Below are 20,721 nucleotides of genomic sequence, written 5' to 3'. Positions count from 1 at the left end.
AGACCTTCAAGTTCATGTTAACAACACACAGATTGTAAATAGAACCTATTTCAAAGATATGTATAATCCAAGAGAAAGTACTATTAGTACAAAGGAGGTAATTTTTTTCAAATCCTTTGATGTATGTGATACTACATTTAATTGCATTCACAGTGTTTTTGTGAATTTATTTTGGTAAAAAGTTTGGATACCTGAAAATGTAGATAAATTGTAAGAAAGTAGTTATTTTACAAAAAGTACTTTGGAGTATAAACACATAGTAAATCTACATTAGTAAACATAAAACTATAATTGCCAGCTCTATGTATTTCTGTTCATCCGAGAGGGTCAAGAACTTTAGCTTCATCTTATTTTATGCGCTCCAGTATGCTTCTCAGAAAATTTTCATACTAGCTACTTGTAATGACTTATACTGTTATCCTTTATCTGTTTAGAATTCTTAATAGCAGTGTCTTTACTTCTTCAATATTTGAATATGGAAAGTGTAAGTGAGGTAGAATATCCCCTTGATGGCAAATAAAGGAATTCCCATCTTTACTGACACCTGCAGTGGTGAGCTGCCCTCTCCTGGTCATCTGTGCCATCTAGAACTCCCAGTGGGTCCTAAGGAAAATCACTTTCTGCCAAATAGATGTTTTAATTGTCTTCGATACTAACATATTGTATTTTGTGACTCTGCAATGTAAAGCTCTGTTATAGCTCCTTTTCATTTTTTAGAAAAAGATATTATTGACAGAAAAGATGGAGCCATCTTCTCTCTCACACATGTTCTTGTAGGCATTCTTCTCACTTGAGATTTTTGCCCATTACTTCAGTCTTAATGGGTAGAATCTTTTCCTTTGTTTACTAAATTCTACCTGTAAACAAGAAGATGTTCCTTGTTATGTTTATCCCTCCCTGGGAAAAATGATTTCAAAACTACTTAAATAAGTGGATTAACCAAGTTGTTCTTTTCATGGAATATAATTCTTATATATTTTCTTAAAGATGAGCATCAGATTTTCTATATTCTAGTTAATGATTTCATGTTGGAAATGAGTTTACTAATGACTTATTAAAACCAGTGCTTCTTATTTTAGTTTTTAAGTCTAGATTCTTTATGTCTTATTTCTTATAAGCCCATCGATAACTTATTTTACACTCTGACCTTGTGGACCTGTGGAATTAGCATCAACTTTTGTGCTTGCCAAAACTATAAAACCAGAATACTGAAAAGAATACGTTTTAATATTTCACTTCCTTGTTGAAAAGTAGCTTTTATACCTGCCTTTTTTCTTGATTTACCAGATCTTTCTATGTACCCCTGTAGTTTAAAATTGGGGGGGAAAAAAGACTCTCTGGTTTTTATTGTATTTCCCTGTTAAATTTGTAGCTTGCTACTACTAGTTGATATGTCTATTAAAGACACATATAAGACTTTTCATGACGTTATTTCTCAGGTTCATTTTAATAACTCAATAGATCTCATTCTTTACTAAGGAAAGATATTAATATCATATATCCTCCTAAAAATCCTACAGTTGAGATCAAAAGAGTAGAGTTGAAAGTCTTTAAACTGTTTTATTTATTAGTCATTTTCTTTTCTGACAATTTAATGTAATTACTTGGCCAATTTCATTGTGTATTATAAATACATATTCGAGAAAGACTATGGGTGCAAAGACTAATTTGGATATTTGAATATTCATTCCTAATTAGCTGGAATTTATTTTCTTTTTCAAGTAAGAACGAAAAATCCAAGAAATTAATTCGAATCTGAGAGATTTTAAGAACCTAATCAATACTTAAAATTTATTTTTAAAAAGTAAGATATTAAATATTAAAACTTGAAAATCAAGTCAAAATTGTGGGAAGTAATTATTTACAACAGAAGCAGATCACATGCCACTTTACCCCCCACCCAATCTGTTTTGTCTTAGTAAAGATTTGTGGATAGCTGAGACCTAACCCTGAACTTGATGACTATGGATAAATAAGAGCCCAGGATTTTTTAATTTGATATATGCCCTACACTTTAAAAAATCTTAAAATTTATCAAGCCTCTCTGCTTGTCATTGATGATATCATTTAAAAGTTTTAACACCTGATTTTGAGCCCCTGCTGTACCACTTACTAGTTGTATGACAAACTTGCCTAGTTTTCTCCTTTATAAAATGGAAGTATTAATTCCCATAATGGATGCTCGTGAAGATAAGAGTATTAAGAGCATTTGGTAAACTGTTAAATGGCACACAAATGTAAAACGATATTACTTGTAAAATAAAAATGCACATGAAACTTTTTTTAATCCACCATATTACCAAAGGGAAAAAAGATATTATAGCCTATGCTAAACTAGATTTAATGGAAGACTTAATTTTTCTTCTCATAATCACTTAATTACATTTCTGTGTCTAACTTGTGCACTGATAAAGATTTTCAACTTTGTATGTGTGAGAAGATGTGAAGGGCAGTGAATTGTATAACTTTAATGCAACCCATTGTATTGCATGAAGACCAAAACAGGATTTACATATTTAAATATTTTTTCCTCATTAAATCTTACCTCCAGACTACAAAGGACTAGAAAAGTAGGCATTTCATATATCAGTCTTTATCAGTTTTTTCCCTGAGATTCAAATGATAGTTTTTGGACGTGTTTCCTCACAGAAGTGCAGAGTTAGTCTTATAAATTTCAAGCAGGAATTAGATCTTTGTCTCCCTTTCTATTGCTTAGGAACTTTTAAAGATGCCATTTTCTCTAGATCTCATCATGGCAGTTAGACTTGAACTCTCGTCAGAGAAGAAGAAATTGCTCATGAATAGAGACGTTAAAAGCCTTATGTTTGAGGTACAAGACCAGGCTCTTCTAATGTTTAGAAGTTGAATTGGAACAAAACAAGCTTTGATCTGTGTATTCTTGCATTTGAGTTTGTGTTTCTGAATTTATGTATGTGTGTGACAGTGTAAGGTACAGTATAAATTTGGTAGCCTAGGAAACCTGTATTCCGTCAGGAGAGAAAACAGATGTTCTTCCTCCTGGTAAAGAACTGCAGCTATCCATTTAGCAATTATGAATCTCTTCCCTAGATAATACCCTTGAGAAAAGAGTCTTTCAGCTGGCAGAATCAAGAAGTACACAACTCATTTTTTACTGTAAGGGACTGAATCTTCATACATTTGTCCTCTTCATGTCTTCACTTTTAAAGAAGGTGGGTAGAGAGTCCAATTTGAATTACGTGACTGCCTCACAGGACTAAAATGTTTACTTCCTAGTAGAAGACATTAGAAAGTTCTCCATTCCCCTCATCCTCAATCCAGCCTAGTTGTTTCCAGGTCTGTTGTTTTGTTTTTGTTTTGTTTTTTACCACCTTCTGATTTGGGGTTGTTTTGCTTGAAATAGTACTCTCCAAATCTTATATATGTTTCTCTGGAAAAGGCCAAATCTTGATTCTACTTAGATAATGCCCTTCAGCTTTTTCCTTCCCCATGCTATTACTGTGGTTAAAACATTTATCTTTTACCTAGACTATTATAATCAGCCACTTTGTCACTTTGCTCTCTTTCCTTCAGTTCTTTACACATTGCTCTTGGACTGTTGTTCATAAAACTGGGATCTCATCATGGCTTTCCCTTTTTCAGAGACCTTCAGTGGCTCCCCATTGCCTGTAAGTTAAGCTTAGCCTGTTCACCCTAGAGTTTAAACCCTTCAGTAATCTGGCCCTAGTCTATTTTTCCAGCATATGTGCAAAGCACTCTTTATCATGAGCCAAACTGAATGATTCAGTCTTCCATACCTCGCTGCCTCTGCTCAACCTCAAATTAGGCGCTTTCTTCCTTCATCCCCTCCCCAATTCCCTGCAGGTTGGAATCCTACCTCTTGCTCAAGATCTTGCCATAATGCCACCTTCTTAAGGTCAGACTGGAAGAAGAAAGTAGGAACTGTACTTTCTATAGCAATATAATAAAAAAAATAACACTTGAATTTCTTTTTTAAACCAAAATGATTGAACCTACCTCATTATAGAGTTTACCCAAGAAAACATGTGTGACCTTCCCAAATGGAAATGCTTAATATGTAGTTTTGTTACTATATTTAAGAAGAATTGGGGGTGGGGGAGTATGTCAGAATACACCTTTATTATACTGAAATAAAAACACTGTTTCCATATTATGGATTGGCAAGAAAAGTGCAAAATCACAGATTAACAATCTTTAAGTAAAACATGCATTAGAAATTATATTCCCCAAATGATGATTAATATTGAACAAGTTAAATTCACCATCTTATAAAAGAATTTATAGATTTCTAAATAATAAAATTAGAAAATTTGAGTATGATATGGGTAGATTATCTTTCCTATTACAGTTGTCTCCCCTTATCTGCAGTTTCAGTTTTTATGGTTTTAGTTACCTATGGTCAACCATGGTCCAAAAATATTAAATGAAAAATTCCAGAAGTAAACAATTCATAAGTTTTAAATTGTGCACTGTACCAAGTAGCGCAATGAAATCTCTTGCCATCCTGCTCCATCCCACTCTGGACATGAATTCTCCCTTCATTCAGCTTATTCACACTCTGTGTGCAACCAGCCTGTTAGTCACATAGTAGCCATCTCAGTTATCAGATCGACTGTTGTGATATTGCACTGCTTGTGTTCAAGTAACCTTTATTTTAATTAATAATGGCCCCAAAGCATAAGAGTGGTGATACTGGCAATTTGGATATGCCAAAGAGAAGCCATAAAGTTTATGTATGTATAAGAAACAACACAGTATATATGTATAGGGTTCAGTACTATCCATGGTTTCAGGCACCCACCTGAGATCTTGGAATGTATCCCCTGCAGATGAGGGGATACGTACATGGCATAAAATAAAACTAACCAATGCATGCATTTTCTAAAGGCACATTCTGCTTCTAGTGCTGCTTAGTTATCATTATACAAAAGGTCGATGCCAGTAGCTTACATCCAAAGCAAAATTCAGATCAAACTAAGGCTGTATTATTGCACAATTCTAGGAGGCACTATTACCTTGTTTATACCTTGTTTTGACAGTAAAGTCTTTTAGCTCACATTAGAGTCTGAACTAATAAAGACCTATGGGTTATTTATTTTGGGAAACTTTTCTAATTAGATAGTTCTGAACCTTAGGCAAACTTTAAACTCCCTGTGCATCTACACACATTTTTTGTGACACCACCAGCCATAAGATCCATTGAGTTTCCCAGACATGGCAACCAAATCTCAAACTGGAGTAAAAAAGAATAAGTAGCCACACACATATCTGCAGAGGGCAGATTTTACAATTCTCAGCAGAGAGGAGAAAACACTCCTTCAGAAACCTTCAACCAGCATTTTGGCACTGGGAAATTGGGGTTCCATGGCCACCTTCTTTCTCAGGTGCTCTAACATTTCATTTTGAAATATCCAGCCCAACACTTATACATTTTGTGACTGGATGTTTTTTAATATAATTTTTTTAAAATATATTTTTAAATTTTTAACTTTTTATTTTGAAATAACTCAGACTTACACCAAAAATAATTTAAGACTTATGAGAAATTCCCATATGCCATTCACCCAACTTCCTCAGTTGTTAACATCTTACCTCTGTAGTACAATTCTCATAATCAAGGAATTAACAATGATATGATATTATTAACTAATGTATCAGAATTTATTAAAATTCCATCAGTTCTCCAACTAACATTATTTTTCTGGGTTAGAATCTAACTAGAATCCCACATTACATTTAGTTGTCATAACGTCATAGTCTTTTTTAATCGGGGACACTTTCTTAGTCTTTTTAATAACTTTGACTCTCCTAAAGAATAATAGCCAGTTATTTTGTAGAATGTCTTTCAATTTGCATTTGTCTTATGTTTCCTCATGATTAAATTCCAGCTGTGCTATTTTGGCAGGAATGCCAGAGGAATTGTGTCCTTGGCAGCATAGGGTTATTTATGGTCTCATTACAGAAAAAAAAATTTCTTTAGCATCAAGAAACCAAAAGCTTAAAGCTTAAAAATCAAGTGATTTTTAAAAGCTTAAAAATTAAGTGATTAAAAATGTATCCTGAGAATTCTAGGAATATATAATTATGTTTCTAAGAACAAAATTATGATACAGAAAATAGATTTGATTTTATTGCTTTCTGTTCATGAAAAAGTTATCTACCATTTTGTTTTCCATAGCAAAGAGAATGGTAATTTTCCTATTTGTTATCTAGAAGATCTGATGAGAATATATTGGAAAATAAGGTTTATAATTAATCAGTAAAAGGTAATATCTTGAGAGGGTCCTCATTAAAAAAAGTGGTTTCATTGACTTTTTGAAGCTGTATAAACTGGCAAATTGATTATTGATAGTTTCTCTAGAAGTATCTGGTTTAACAAAGAATTATCTGTCTTCAGAAAATGACTTTTTTTGTTCCTTTTCTCTAGCTTGTAAAAAAGATGGACAACATTTTAATTCTCAGGTCACGTCAGATTTAGAAAAGGAATTATATCACATCCAAAGAAAAACACCCTTATTTCTACAAATTTCTTTGGAGAAGGATTTTTATCTTTAGTTTCCTAGACTCTATGAAATATAAGTATTTATAATCAAATCCTAAATAAGAAAATTTTTAATGTACACCCATCCAAAGCCCTCAGTCGATTTCCTAAAATGTAACTAAAACAGTAAAGTACCTATATCTGAGAAATCATTTTAGGAAAGAAAATATAAAAATGAGTATCCTATTCATAAAGCATTTAATATACTTGTTAACAAATGGTATGTACAATTTGCATGCCATACATAGACATTATATTTACAAATACACACATCAGATAACACAGCAAAAAATAATTTGTTGGGGTAAAATACAGATAAAAGTTTACTGTAAAAAAATACAGAAACTTTCTGTAATGAATTTTCACTCAAGTGAGGTGGAGCTTGGAGAAAGTTAAGGAAAGGAAGAATGTTAAATTAGCCATTTTCATTTGTTACAAGGACTGATGGTATAACCAAAATGTGCAAAGAAAGGATAAACTATTTCAGACAAACACACACAGACAAGCTAACAGTACTACAGCTGACTTCTGAATTGGAAGATTTTCATAAATTATCAGAGAAGATAGTATTTTAGGGTAAAAATTGCAAAATGGAATTTTACCCTCCTGTTGTTACATCTGTGAATCTCTTTTCAGTGTTGTTCTCCCAGTTATATTTGGAAGATAACTTGAGACTTTTACACAGTGAACTTTTTGGGAAATAAGTTTGACATTTTCTATATAAACATTGGTCAAAAACATTGTATTAAGAGACAGAGGTATTTTACCCAGAAGACATTCTATGGGGCGTGCCTATATATTTAATTTATTCATTCAGACACAGTTTGGAAAGGCTTTGGCAATAGTTTATAAGGTTCATTAAAATCATCCGTATTTATTGGCTAAGATATTTAGTATAACATCAAAGGAGTCTGTGATTTTGGTGACCTGTGTTGATCCTTAGAGACAGAGTCCTGATTAAGGTGAGATGAATCTTCCTAACTTACTGTTGCCATCATGTTACTAGCCAAACTGATTGTATTCAGTCCTAGAATGAAACTTGCTGTTTCATTTTTTACTCCTAGCATTTCCTCTTGCTGGAAATCTTCCCTTTACTATAGATGTGATTCTTATTCATCAAACTAAATCTTCTTGAAGATGGAGATTTCCTCTTTGATCATATCCACCTCTTTCCTTCTCTGAATCTTGTTAGCATTTATTAATTTCACTTTTTCATGTACTGGTTTTGTCCTTATTTTTTTTTTTCTGTTTTACTTTGTTTCTCTGAACAGAAACTGTATTTTTAGCCTTTTTGTGTACCCCACATGCTTAGAACAGAGCCTAATACATAGGAAACTCTTCGTAAGGTTTTTGTGAAAGCCCTTGGTATTTCTCAAGTGCTCTCAAAATGAACAGACTACTATTAGAAAATAATGAGAGTTCACTTATTAACCATATTACTGTCTACCTGGTCAATAAGATATACATTGGTTCCAGACCTAACAAATGTTTATTTGCAAAGAAACAGAAAATAGTAAACTTCAAAAATTATGAATGCCCTCCTAAGTCCTGTTTTTCTCACATCACAAAAACAATACAATTTTAATGTTTCAGAGGGCTAATCCTGTTCTCTTAGCCATGGAACTCTATAGTTGTCAGTTTGTCATCACGTTGAGTACCCTATTCATTTGGTATTTCAACAAATGTATTGAATAATAACTACCACGTGCTAGTCTAGGAATACAAAATGAACCCAACTGCTATGAAAGAAAAATAAAACAATGCTGTGAGAATGTATAATGGAAACCCTAACAAAGTATGGAAGCGAAGGAAGGCTTTCATGGATGATATTTAAACTGAAATCCAAAAAATGAGTAACCATCGCCCAGCTCAAGAAAGAGACCTTGACGTTACCCCTGAAGCATGTCTTTCTCTACCATATTTCATCTCTCCCCTTCTCCATAGATACATTCATCACCCTAACATTTATAGTAATCATTTCCTTGCTTTTGTTCTTTTAACATCTCTTAACAGTATAGTTTATCTTTGCCCCAAGCATCTTCTATACTTCTGCATATTTACATATGCATATTACTTCATATGTTTTTAAACTTAGATAATTTGTCATATCTTTTAAGTATACATCTGAACTTCTCATTAGCCAGCAATGCATTTGTAATTCATTCATGTTGAGATATATATAGCTCTAGTTCATTTATTTTTAACTGCTGTAGTATTCTGTTGTATGCCTGTACCACTGATATATCCATTCTGTTATCGATGAACAGTTAGATTGTTGGAAATTTTTTGTATTTTCAAATAAATCTGCTATGCATTTTTTTTTTTTTGTGCGTGTCTTTTGATGCATATATATATAAGGGTTACTCTAGAGCAAGGATTGGCAACCTGGTTCAAAGCCCAAGTTCTTGTTTTTGTAAATAAAACTTTAATGAAACAGCCATGCTCATTGGTGTATGTGTTATCTGTGACTGCTTTCAGCCTACAGTGGCATAGTTGATTAGTTGAGAGACCTTATGACTCACAAGCTTAAAATATTTACTACCTGGCCTTTTAAGAAAAAGTTCACTGACCCCTGATCTTAGAGTGTGTAGCTAGAGTAGGATTACTGGGTTATAGGGTAATCTTCAACTTCCCTACATTTTGCAGAGCATCCTGCAGGCATGATTGTATGAGTTCTTGATCACCTACCTCCTAGTCAGTATTTGGTATTGTCAAAATTTTCTGTTTTGTAGTTGTCTCTTTGTTTACCTTGCTGTTTCTCTGATTACTGGTGAGACCGAACATCATTTCATGTTTATTGGATCTTGCATCATTCTTCCATCTTTTGCTGTTTGTATCTTTTGCCCATTTTTCCTATTTGTTATTTGTCTTTTTGTTTCTTTATGATTTGTGGCCTATTTTATATCTTCTGGATATGAATCCTTTGTTGATTGTATGTATTACCAGTATTTCCTCCCAGTCTGTGGCTTATCTTTTAATTTTTATTAATAAAGTCTTAAAAAGAAAAAAAAACAACGCTTTTTATTTGGAAACAATTTCAAATTTATAAAAAGTTGAAAAAATAAAAGTAGTACAAAGAATACCTGTATACTCTTTATCCAAATTCACTTATTGTTTACATTTTACTTCATGTGCTTTATTGTGTGCTAGCTCACACCCTCTCTATAATATGTATATATGTATGCAAATATGCATACAGTTCTGAATCATTTAGGGGTAAGATACAGCATGCCTGTCCTTTAACCCCTGTATGATTCAGTGTGTGTTTCTTAAGAATAGAGATATTCTATTATATAACTACAGTATAGCTGTCAACTTTATAAATTTATATTGATACAATTTTATCTAAACTACTGATTACACTGATTTCTTGGTATCTTTTAATGAGTACAAGTTTTAAATTTTAATGTTATTTTTCCAATCTTTTACTTGATAGTCTATCTTTAAAAATCCTTCCCATCTCTGAGATGTTAAAATATATTATTTAGTTCCTTATATAATTAAAAAATTTTTGCTTTCCATATTTAGAATTTTAAACCCTAAACTTGGAATTGTTTTTTGTGTATAGTGAGAAATAAGTTCTAATTTTGTTTTTTTCCCATTATCCAAGCACCATTTATTGGATAAACCTTCCTTTCCCTATAGAATGGCACCTGTGTCATATATTAAGTTTATGAATGCAGATCTCCTCTTGGGCTACACGTCTGTTCAGACCACACTTTGTTAAGTATTAGCACTTAATGCTAATTTCTGATATCTGGCTGGACAAGCCTCTCCAGCATGTTCTTTTCAAATTTAACATTTACTTTGATGAATTGCTTATACAGAAACCAACCCACATAATCATCACCTCATTAAAATTTAGGATATTACCAGCACAATGAAGTCCTCAGTTTGCTCTTCCCTGATCATAACCTTTTACCTTCTCCCAATAGGTAGCCTGACTTTTGTGATAATACTTTCTTGATTTTCTTTATAGTTTTATCACTGATAGATGCCTTAAACTATTATCTAGATTTGCCTGTTTTTGAGATTTATATTCATGGGCTTATACGAGGTATATATTTTTGTATATGTCTGTCTTCCTTTATATATAATGTTATGCAGCTTTGGTTCATTTTGTTTGTTTTTTAATTGATGTAGGATACTTCATTGTATGACTATACCAGAGTTTATTCATTCTTCTCTATATAGACATTTTGACTGTTGCTAACAGTGTTCTTAATGTGCATGTTTTGCATTTCTGGTATGTACCTAGGACTGGAATTGCTTCATCCTATGGTATGCATATCTTACACTTTAGTAGATAATGATAAACTCTTTTTCCAAAGTGGTTGTACCAATGTACATTCTAACCAACAGTATTTAGGAGTTCCCATTTTCCACATCCTTGCCAATACTTGATATTGTTAGTATTCTTAATTCCATCTATTTCGGTAGGTGAGTAGTAGTATTTATTGTGGCTTTAATATGTATTTACCTAATAACTAAATTAAGTCAAGTACCTTTCATGTTTTATGCTTATTGGTCATTTAGAGATCTTCTTTGTGAAGGGCCTATTTTAAGTCGTTTTTAGTTTTTCATTTATTTGTCTTAATAACTTGTAGAGGGAGGGTTATTATATCTTCTGGATATGAATCCTTTATATGTTGGGAAAAGATCTCCTCCCACTCTGTAGTTTGCCTTTTCACTCTATTTAATAGGGTATTTTGTTTTATTTTATTTGATGAAAAGAAGGGCTTGATTTCAGTGTAATCAAAAGTTATCAAATTTGAATTCATGCTCTACCACTTACCTATTGTGTGACCTTGGCCAACTTCGGGCTTTAGTTTAAGTATAAATAGTTGGTAATAATATTTATGTCATAAGATAATTGAGAAGATTAAATAAGATAATGCACTTAAAGAGCTTTTCATCTAGCAGTCCCCCAGTAGATGTTAATTGCCTTCCTCATCATTTAGGGTGTTCATTTTCATACTGTCTTTTGGGAAATTGGGTAGTATTCATGAGCTATTTGCAAATGAATGTTTTGGAAATTAGAATCTCATATAATTATCCCAGGAATTTAGAATGTGGCCTAAAATAGTAAATCATAATTAATTTGCCCAGAGAACTAAAACATAACATTTTCTATCAGTATTGGACCCTTGAATAATAAAACTCATGACTAGAGTTTCTTATCCAGAAAGTGAGAGCTGTAGTTAAAAACAATCTGAACCCTATATATAATGCATCATCTTCTGAAACTGAGGGTAAGTCTCTTTAATTTCTTAAATGAGAAATTGCTGTCACTCCAGGTCAGAGTATCTTCCCCCTCCTTGGAGCTTTCTGGTGTATACTGATGATTTTCATTTTGCCCTATTTCATCATTCATTCAGCAAATATTTATAAAATACCTCTTAATATGTATCAAGTCAGAGGAGAGGGACAAAGCAGTGAATAGTAAAGACTCAATCTTTGCCTGAATGATGCCGAGAAAGAAGAGTGGAAGATTTTTTTTACAGGTTATACCATGCTAAAAAAGTATTCCCAAAGTTCTGCTTCTGGTAATGACAGAAATGTTCATAATGGATCAGCCTTTCTACAGATAATTATACTCTGAACAAAATACTGTACACACATATTTCACTTTAAAGCATATTTTAATACTTAAAAATATAAAACATCTGAAAGTATTGGAAACCAACCAAAAGCGGGCAGAAACTGATAGGGAGTCAATACTTGGAATAAAGGAACATCATTGGATAAATTTCCTGTTTTTACAGCTCTTTGCCTGAGGACAGTCACTTATTGGTACAGCATGGGGATCGTTAGAACTGAGAAAGAAATTTCCGGTCTTACTGGCTTTGGAAATCAGAAAAGAGAGGCTACGACATCAACTGAAAAGTGAAGGGAAATTCACAGAGGAGGAAACCCAAATCATGCATGCAAATATTTGCCAAATTTTTGATTTTTGAACAAAACATCAACACTCTTTAAAGGAACATAACAGAATCCATAGTCTACAGAGTATCATTCACAAGGTTCAAGATGTAATCCAAAATTCCCACACATATGAAGAAACTGGAAAATTTGATGCATTCTCAAGAAAAGGCAATCTATGGACACACTTTCTGGGATAACTCAGATGTTGGAATTAGCAGACAAGGATTTGAAAGCATTTATTTTGACTGTGCTTATGCATATAAAAAATAACAGATATAAAATCTCAGTGAGGATGTAAAACTACAAAAGAGAACTAAATGGAAATTTCTATAAAAGTTAACTGGATGAGCTTAATAGCAGATTGAAAATGTCAGTGAACTTGACGACCAAAATTATCTGAAAAACAGAGAAAAAATACTCTAAAAATAAATTTTAAAGAGCGCAGCCTCAGTAACCCATTGAACAAAATTAAAACACCTAGTATGTGTCATTGGAGTCCCAGAGGAGAGGAAAAAGAAAATGCGTTTTAAAAGAATATGGGAGAAATATTTCCAAATTTAGTGAAAGGTATGATTGTACATATTCAAGAGGCCGTAGTCAAATTAATGAAAACCAGAGATGAGAAAAATTTTGTAAATAAAAGTGTAGAAAAAGATTTAACTTATACTAAGAGTAAGCATGTGAAAACTAGAGTGGTCATACTAATATCAGGTAAGTAGACTTTGAGACAAAGGTTAGTACAGTAGTCCTTGTCCCCACCTCCCCTTATCCTTGGTTTTGCTTTCTGCAGTTTCAGTTGCCCATGGGCAGTGAGGGTCCAAAAATATTAAATGGAAAATTCCAGAAATAATTCATATTTTTTAAATTACGCACTGTTCTGAGTAGCATGATGAAATCTCGTGCCATCTCACTTCATCCGACCCAGGACATGAATCACCTTTTATCCAGTATATTCACTCTGTAAATGCTACCTGTCTGTTGATCACTTAGTAGCTATCTTGGTTATCAGGTCGGTTATCAGAGAGAGAGAGACCAAATTCACCTAACTTTTATTACAGTATATTGTTAGAATTGTTCTATTTTATTATTATTGTTAATCTCTTACTGAGCCTAATTTATAAATTATCTCATTTCCCATGTAGAAGAAAAAATGCCACTCAACGCCAGTGTTAATTTTACATAAACACGCTCTTTGAGGCTACAGCAAATCCGACTGGTTTTCAATGTGAAAATAAAATATAAAAACTGTTCTTGGAGTTATTTCCAAACAGAACTTGTCTCTAATCCTAAGGTAACAGAAGTGTGTGTGTGTGTGTGTGTGTGTGTGTGTGTGTGTGTGTGTGTGTGTATATATATATATATATATATATATATATATATATAAATTAGATTCATCAAATGAATCTTTGACTAACAACTATTCGAGAACATGTCGAATTAAATTAGAAATTAAAAAGATATCTGAAAAATCTCCATGGGATATTTGGAAATTAACATACTACTAAATTAAAAGTATTTTTAAATTGTTTTATTACTGCTTAATTAATTACTGCAACTGGTTATCTAACGTCTCTTGGTTTTCACCATTTTATTATAAAGGTCGAAAAGGTAAAATACCTTTCCCTTAGTTGTGCATAGGTTTTCTCAAGTCTTTTTTTTGGTCCTGTATTTAGAATAAAGTACAGAGTTATGAAACATTTTATTTGTAACCTTTTTAAATTATCTCTTTCCTTTTGGGAGAATAGGGTCAGCATTTAGTATTCTGTTTTTGTCTAAGAAATTGGCGTAAGTATTTGTGATCTTTGCGGAATTTTCTTAGAAATCCTTCAGGTTCTTCCTTTTGCTGAGCTCTTTCTCTATTGCACCACCCTTCACCACAACCCCACCAACACCAGCTGCCTCCATCTCATCCACCTTCAATCCCATCCCACCCCTAGCTCAAGAATCTAGTTTGAGTTCTCTCTTGAATTTTTGTCACCTGTTTATTTGGACTTTATAGAGTGCCTAAAGTATTGTTACTTCTATATATGGTTCGGTTATTTACTTGGTCTTCTCAGTGGATAATTTTGGAATCTTCTCTCACTGTGACTGTCTTCTGTGGGTTCCTGCCAGTTTTAACCCATAGCCTTTTTATCTTGGTGTTTCTTATAATAATTTTTTCGTATTATTTTATCTGTTTTCAATGTTTTTATTGGATTCATTTCAGAGGGTTTCCCATTAGAAATCCTATCCTTAAAAGACTTATATTTTTATTTCCATAGAAGACAGTAGTTAAAGTCAGTTCAATACATAGAGGGCAAAGGGGGCTGTCTCTACTTTGTGTATGATGTCAAGCTGGTACAGAAAACAAATTTTCAGAAAATAAACTTGGAAAATATTCCCCAGGTCTTTAAATACATCTTTTATCACAGGTAATTGTACTTAATCAGTCTCATTTTGAAAACCATACTTCATTTTACACTATTTGGTATGGATTTTTGCAGTATGGAAATGCTTTTGAGGACTAGAATTTACCAAGGGGAGGAAATATTTAAGCTTGAATATAAACACTAACTTTGGCTTGTAGACATTTAAAAATTTAATACCCTCAGGTCCCAATAATTAACCTATTTGTCTGGCAGGTTCCATTTCCTAGGCTAAGGATTCCCAGAGAACTGTCACAAAAGAGATGAGTTATGACCTGCTTTGGTTATTAAAATATGCAAATAGGGATAAATGTTCTTTAATACTTTGCATTTAAAGTTTTGCCTTTTAATAAAGACATGCACTTTATCCTTATTCTGGTGTATGGTTCTTAAGGTCATAGAGGTCCAACTTCCTTCCAATTTTCAAGCCTCTTTTCTCTAAAGCCTTTTGAGCAAGCTGTGTAATAAAGCATCTCATTTACAATCTCTTCAGAGTAAAGTGTGAAACTACCAGCATTAGCTCCACTCTCAAGACTTTGAGACTTTGTCAGAATAAGAACATACTATCCACGTTCATCAAAAGTTGGTAAAATATTGTTTAATGGGTATAGAGATTCAGTTTTGTAAGACGAAAAAAGTTCTGAAGATGGATAGTGGTGATGGTTGCACAACAGTATGCATTTACTTAGTACCACTGAACTGTACAGTTAAAAATGGTTATAATGATAAATATTACTTGTATTTTACCACTAAAAAAATTTGAAATAAAAAGTTGGTAAGAAAATGGAAACAAGAGGGCCTTGAATCATTTTTTTTCTCTTAATGAAAATGGCATTGGTCCCAGAGGCAAAACACATCTTGCTCTTGATTTTAAGAGCTGCCCTATCTGCTTGCACTCAATAGATAGGAATTGTAATATAATAATATGTATAAAAAATATTGATAGTGCAATGCTTTTTCTGTTTCATAGTGTTCAGAAATCATTTGGGAGACTAGGTAGCCAAGGTATTCAGAAATCATTTGGGAGACTAGGTAGCCAAGGTATTCAGAAATCATTTGGGAGACTAGGTAGCCAAGGTGTATCCATCATATCCCAAAATTAATAATCATCATTCTTTAAAAAAAATTTTTTTATATAATCTAAATTTCCTTAATTTCAGGTGAAACAAATTTTAAATTGTTTTTCTTGTTTTTACTTCCCATCCCAAGATATCACATGTCTAGATCTAACTACAGCCTCTCTAGATAGTCCCATTGTTTGAAAACAGAGAATTCTATCATGGAAAAGTAGACTCCTTTTGTCCCTCCCTGCTTGAATTTTTATTTTAAGATGAATAACAGGGAAAATTTAATAGGGCTCTGATTTTTTCTATCCCTCTTTTCTCCTCTCCTCATTACTACTTTAATGTTTTGCTTTTATTTGAAAATATTCCTAAGTTATTTTTTAAAAGAAGATTTGAAGGGTGCAACTTTGTTATAGAAACTTTAGTCAGATTATAGTAGTAATAGTGATATTAGGGAAAAACAATTCTGACTCTTATAAAATTACCAGAAGGGGAATTTTCAAGTTTATTAAACAGAATAAACAGTTGGTTTGGTTTAGTCCTCAACATAAACTGACCTTCTAGAGTCTCAAGTTCTATATTGTGCTTGAATTTTCCATTGCAATGAAACATTCCACTGTCCCTTTTTACTGTTTAACTTAAGCTGCAGTGAACACTGGGAGAATAGCCTTGTGGCTGAGCTGCTTATTTTTTTTTTTTTTTAATCTATTCATTTTATACTTTCAGACAGATTTTTCCCTGGGGTGAAACAAAGGTTAACTGAAATTTCTTCTGTTGTGTACCTGAACGAATCAGCAGTTTGAGAAGGAAATCCCATTGATGGGCCAAGAGAGTGACAGGCTCTATTTAAAGAATTCCCCCGACTGTGTGGTAGACCAGCCATGCCATGAATTTAACTGTTCCTGTGGTCCCCATACTTGTACCCACCAAAAAGAGAGAGAGGGAGAGAGAAAGCGACTTTGTTCTGCAAACGTAGCCCTAAGCTTTGAAAACCACGAGCCATTGAGTTTTGTGAATTCAAGTTAGACAGCAACAGAGACCAAGACTCTAGGGGAACAATATCTGAAAGGGAGTACACAAAAACAGGTAGAAACTGTTTAACTGTTTTATTTCTCTGTGTGTATACAGATTTTTGCGTGTTTATACACATACCTAAAAAAAAACCTATGCCTTTTTCTCATTTAATGTAGCTAGTCCTAATTATATTTAAGCAATATGTTTGTTAAATATTTTAATTTGTTAAATTTTTTGTTTTTGCAGCTTTTTTTGCTCCATAGAAGTATTCTGATTCTTGCAGGACATATTATATGTATTGGAAATAAGAGTAAACACATTATGAGTTTTAAGGGTTAAAAAAAAACCCCAGACCTTTATATTACCTCTGTAGGAGCTTTAGTTTCAGGGCAGCTCATGTATTTTGTATTTTTCCTGTTTAAGGGAAGCTGCTTTAAATATGAAAAGATGGTTGAGTTGGATTAAACAACCTTAATTCATGTGTATTTAACCTCAGGAGTTGTGAGCCTTGTTGAAAATCCAGCTTTAACCCTGCCTAGTAGGCCTGAATAGTGCATACTGCATAGGGATTATAAATAGTATTTTTCTGAGGTGGGTGGTTACTGTGTATTCCCAGGGGACATGAACTGTTTACATTTCTAACAAATATTTCACATATATTGATAATTCATATTTCTATTTACAAGTTTAGGATTTAATCAAAACTTCCTTTGTTATTTGAAGCTTTTCTTATCAAAAGTTTCTTAAGTGTATGCTGTCTAGTGTGGCTGGGACCATATGGAGATTTTGTAAGACACTGGAATTCATAGAGAAAATAATACAGATTAGTTTGTCTCTGGGGATTTTAAAGAAGCAAGTACCCTTTGACTTGGTTCCGGAGGGGAAAAAAAATAGGAATTTATGTTAGTGATCATATAGGGGCTAGATTCATGCTCGCAAATAAGAAATCAGAGTCCAGAGAGATAAAATGATTAGTACAAAATTATTCAGTATGTTTTAAAAGAACCTAGGTCTCAGTTCATATCTGTTGTTTACTTGCACAATAAACTGCTTCTCTTTTATTTTGAGATGGTATTTTAGAATCATTTCTTTCGTATTTGTCAATTATACCTCAGTAAAGTTGAAGAAAAATCATTTCTCTCTTTCTCCTTTTCTTCTACTATTTCCTGACCCTTGTCACTCATTCTTTTTTGTTTCTTGTCTTTTCTCTTTCCTCTCTTCCTTTTTTTCAACATTGTTTCTACTACAAATAGATTAGAGCATTGTAAGTTAAGTTTGGGAGAGTGGATCTGTCCAGATATTCCATATGGCCTATAAAGGGCTACATTATTCTTTTCGATGTTATTTTTTTCAATCAAAATTGTATTTACTCTGCTAGTTGAGCAAGCTATATAGCCATCAAATACTTTTTAGTTGTTACTTTTATAAACAGAAGAGCTACTCAATGCTATGAATAGATGCCAATTTGTTCTTAAAGATCAATAAAGACAGTTGACATCTTTTTTAGGAAATCACTTGGTTCTTGCGAATCCGTTTATTAAATAATATTTATTGAACACCTACTATGTGCCTGGTACCATGCAAGAGGATAGAGATATATTGGAAAGTAACACGAAAATGGTTCCTGCCCCCTTAAAGACTAGAGTTAACTGCAGCTAGAAAGTTGGAACATTATTTTTATAAAACTGAAGTTCAAGATTCTCAAAGACCAACACTGCTCTTCAAATAATACTATTCATATCTATGTCAGAATATTATATTAAAAGTAGAAAAGTACAATTTGAAATTCAACAAGTCGATTTCACATTAGTAATTGCCATGTGCTATGTAATAAAAAAGTAATATTGTAGAGATGAAAAGCAATAATTTGATTCGATAAAACCAGAATACTATCGATAATAATTTAGAGAAGTGATATAGCGTATTGGTTAAGAGGTTAGCCTCCAGTCTGACACTTAGAAACTTTGTGGCATTAAGCATTTTATTTAAAAATTCCTATAAACCACACCTTTTTTCAAGAAATGAAAGTAGTAATGTCTGCCTTCATAGGATCATTTTGAGGGTTAAATTAGAAAAATAGTTAGAATGTTTGACATAGTACCTACCACAGAATAAGCTCTTTGTGTTCTGTATCCTTTAAAAAGTCTTAGGTCTACGGCCATGCCACCCTGAACAAGCCCGATCCCATCTGATCTTGGAAGCTGAGCAGGGTCAGGCCTGGTTAGTACTTGAATGGGAGACCACCTAGGAAGACCAGGTGCTGTAGGCGTAAACAAAATAAAATTAAAAATAAGGGGTTGTAAGCTGACAAGGTCCTTGCAATCTGTGAAGTCGACCAAGGGTTGCCTTGCCTAAAAAAAATAAAATAAATAAAAAGTCTTGGGTTTTTTTCCCTCTGGAAGGATCTATTAGTGGAGATTTGAAAAGGAACAATTTTTATGTATTATGCATATTTTCTTTGAAGGTGTTACACATTAAAATTAATTTTTCAAAAATCAAGATGAACATTTATACAAAAGTATACAAGGATGGTTCAAAATTTTTTATTTTCCTTTGAACACAATATTTTATATAATAATTTCTAATCTTCTATAACTTCTTGCTTGCACTCTGTCAATCTCAACTTTTGAGTAATAGTTATTATAAATATATCAGTAAATATGTGTGTTTTGAATTTAAAGACAGTTTTGTCAGTAATCTTTCCGGAGCTACTTGAAACCTCTGAGTAGTTTATGGGGCTTGTTTTTCATGTGATATCCAAATTCTCCCCTACATACTGAATCATCTAGTGGCATATTAGAAGAAATTTTAAGGGAATAGGGTGCCAAGTTATAGATGACGAATATTTCCTTTGTGGTCAGACTACTCAAACAGCTGCCTACATTTACTGCCTCCAGATTCTCTCTTCCAGTTCTCTTCAATTCAGTCAAGTTTTTACCTCACCACATCATCCAAACTTATCAGAATCACCAGTGACTGCTAATAAATCCAAGAATCAGTTTTCAGCCTTTATCTTACCCTGACCTATGAGTGGCATTCTCCGTAACTGATAACACCTCTTTCTTGATAGGTTTTCTTTAGTTGGTTTGTAGGGAAGTCGCCCTTCTCCCCACCAGTTTTCTTCTCACCTCACTTTTTACTCTTTCTTTGTTCTTACTCCTCTTGTCTTCTTTCTCTATACTCAGTTTCTTGGTACTGCCACCCAGTCTTGTTCTAAATGCCATCTCCATGCCACAATTGGCAGACTTATATGTCCAGTTCAGATCTGTCTTCTAAATTGAAGAGTAGTATATCCATTGTCCTATTTAACATCTTCATTTGGATGTCAACTAGATGTTGCAAATTCATTCCATCCAAAACTAAATTCATCTTTCTCTCAAAACATGTATGTCTGTAAACCTGAGAGTCATCCTTGACTCTGTTTTTCCTTCTTGCATTCATATCCAGTTCATCAGGAAATCTTGTTGGCTCCACCTTCAGAATATCTTCAGAATTCGTCCACTTTTCAGCATATCTACTGCTGTCATTCTGGTCAGAGGGATTGTCATTTATTGATTGAATTATTGCTGTAGCCACGTAACTCGTCTCCCTGCTTCTATAGTTGCTTCTCCCCTCCATTTTTTATTCTTAAAAGAATGATTCTTTAAATTATCAGTTAAATCATATCACTTCTTTACTCAAAACCCTCCACTGACTTCCCATTTCACTCAGCATAAAAGAGAATCCTTGTAATGGCCTACAAGGCCCTTCACAAACTGGTACTCCTGTACTT

The 20,721-nt window shown here is 33.1% G+C and overlaps 1 protein-coding gene and 1 pseudogene across 4 annotated transcripts in view; both read left to right on the top strand.

The window, feature by feature from the left end:
- ZCCHC7 (zinc finger CCHC-type containing 7) overlaps window positions 1-20,721 on the top strand; it is a 193,817-nt gene that overhangs the window by 118,500 nt on the left and 54,596 nt on the right. The window lies entirely within an intron of this gene.
- Window positions 19,100-19,218, top strand: LOC120598273 (uncharacterized; annotated as a pseudogene).

This window comes from Pteropus medius, unplaced genomic scaffold, assembly GCF_902729225.1.
Source record: "Pteropus medius unplaced genomic scaffold, Ma_sr-lr_union100, whole genome shotgun sequence".
In the NCBI taxonomy this organism is placed as follows: Eukaryota; Metazoa; Chordata; class Mammalia; order Chiroptera; family Pteropodidae; genus Pteropus; species Pteropus medius.
This window is presented reverse-complemented; position numbering and strand designations above follow the sequence as displayed.